This window comes from Orbicella franksi, unplaced genomic scaffold, assembly GCF_964199315.1.
Source record: "Orbicella franksi unplaced genomic scaffold, jaOrbFran1.1 SCAFFOLD_225, whole genome shotgun sequence".
Classification (NCBI taxonomy): Eukaryota; Metazoa; Cnidaria; class Anthozoa; order Scleractinia; family Merulinidae; genus Orbicella; species Orbicella franksi.
Genome location: NW_027670728.1, coordinates 1 through 2500, shown reverse-complemented (window position 1 = coordinate 2500; position 2500 = coordinate 1). Strand labels below are relative to the sequence as shown.

Genomic DNA, 2500 nt, shown 5'->3' with positions numbered 1-2500 from the left:
AAAATCTTAAGAGTGCTTATGGTATATGGGCACTAACGCCCAGTTTTAAGATAGTGTAGCAAATCCCCTTAACGATGATGTGACAGCGCCAAACTTGGCGCCTGCACGTAACTCGAGCTGGCCAATAGTTTGCCGCAAAACGTTTTGAAAGTGGTAAAAATCTTAAGGGTGCTTATAGATTAGGGGGACCGACGCCCAGTTTTAAGATAGTGTAGCACACCCCCCTTAACGATGATGTGACAGCGCCAAACTTGGCGCCTGCACGTAACTCGAGCTGGCCAATAGTTTGCCGCAAAAAGGTTTGAAAATGGTGAAAATCTTAAGGGTGCTTATAGATAAGGGGGACCGACGCCCAGTTTTAAGATAGTGTAGCACACCCCCCTTAACGATGATGTGACAGCGCCAAACTGGGCGCCTGCACGTAACTCGAGCTGGCCAATAGTTTGCCGCAAAAAGTTTTGAAAATGGTGAAAATCTTAAGGGTGCTTATAGATAAGGGGGACCGACGCCCAGTTTTAAGATAGTGTAGCACACCCCCCTTAACGATGATGTGACAGCGCCAAACTTGGCGCCTGCACGTAACTCGAGCTGGCCAATAGTTTGCCGCAAAAAGTTTTGAAAATGGTGAAAATCTTAAGGGTGCTTATAGAATAGGGGGACCGACGCCCAGTTTTAAGATAGTGTAGCACACCCCCCTTAACGATGATGTGACAGCGCCAAACTTGGCGCCTGCACGTAACTCGAGCTGGCCAATAGTTTGCCACAAAAAGTTTTGAAAATGGTGAAAATCTTAAGGGTGCTTATAGAATAGGGGGACCGACGCCCAGTTTTAAGATAGTGTAGCACACCCCCCTTAACGATGACGTGACAGCGCCAAACTTGGCGCCTGCACGTAACTCGAGCTGGCCAATAGTTTGCCGCACAAAGTTTTGAAAAAGTGTAAAATCCCAATTTTGCGCTCTTTAGGGTGTGGTCTTTGAGCTTCGGGTTTTCGTCGGGAAATTTCGGCAATCATCGGTCATCTTCGTGGAAATCTCTTCGTTTTCGTAACTCTGACATGCAGACGCACGTTTGGAATGCCATGGGGAGCGCTTTGGAGCAGTTTCGAAAAATCGAAATTTTCGACATTTTTCTAAGTGTCTAAACTTGGTTGGGGGAATAGACGGTTTCGGGTTATAATGTAGGGCAGGCATCGGGAAAGACCGAAAGAGCAATTGAGCTGTATCGGTCCGTAACAGTAAGCCCTGCTCGGTAATGTGTTCTCGGGTAGGAAAGGAGGGTATTTGGAGGAAAAAGGAGCAAAGTCGACCAAACTTGCTCGGTCGGTAGCATGAAATGACTGAACTTGAAGCCAAGTTGTCTCGGTGTGGACAACGAGAGAACGGATGGATGTTGTACCTGATGGCCTTTGGCCAAGAATAGCGGCTTAGATTCGGAAGAATCATTCTTCCCCGATGTATCTTGTCGGCATTCCGTGCACTTGGCTGTCTCACTGGTATGCCGGAAGCTTACTAGGGTGAAGCAGTGGAAAGACGTGGCAAAGAGAGAACGGGTTTCCCTCGGACAGGGTCGAACGCCTCGTGCGTCTTCCATGGCCGGGAGGATTCCCAGTGCAGCTTGACGGTGAAATGCCAGCCTCCTTTCAAAGGAAGCAGACGCAATAGGGTTCCCGCCGGGTTCCCTGAGGGATAGCTACCTGGTTGATCCTGCCAGTAGTCATATGCTTGTCTCAAAGATTAAGCCATGCATGTCTAAGTATAAGCACTTGTACTGTGAAACTGCGAATGGCTCATTAAATCAGTTATCGTTTATTTGATTGTACCATTACTACTTGGATAACCGTAGTAATTCTAGAGCTAATACATGCGAAAAGTCCCGACTTCTGGAAGGGATGTATTTATTAGATTAAAAACCAATGCGGGTTCTGCCCGGTTCTTTGGTGATTCATAGTAACTGATCGAATCGCACGGCCTTGAGCTGGCGATGTTTCATTCAAATTTCTGCCCTATCAACTGTCGATGGTAAGGTAGTGGCTTACCATGGTTGCAACGGGTGACGGAGAATTAGGGTTCGATTCCGGAGAGGGAGCCTGAGAAACGGCTACCACATCCAAGGAAGGCAGCAGGCGCGCAAATTACCCAATCCTGACTCAGGGAGGTAGTGACAAGAAATAACAATACAGGGCTTTTCCAAGTCTTGTAATTGGAATGAGTACAACTTAAATCCTTTAACGAGGATCCATTGGAGGGCAAGTCTGGTGCCAGCAGCCGCGGTAATTCCAGCTCCAATAGCGTATATTAAAGTTGTTGCAGTTAAAAAGCTCGTAGTTGGATTTCGGGATGGCTCGGCCGGTCTGCCGCAAGGTATGTTACTGGCCGCGCTGTTCTTCCTCGCAAAGACTGTGTGTGCTCTTAACTGAGTGTGCATAGGATCTGCGACGTTTACTTTGAAAAAATTAGAGTGTTCAAAGCAAGCCAGCGCTTGAATACATAAGCATGGA

The 2500-nt window shown here is 47.5% G+C and overlaps 1 pseudogene; it reads left to right on the top strand.

The window, feature by feature from the left end:
• Nucleotides 1–1693: 1693 nt before the first annotated feature.
• LOC145474399 (small subunit ribosomal RNA) lies at nt 1694–2500 on the top strand (annotated as a pseudogene; the record flags this gene model as incomplete).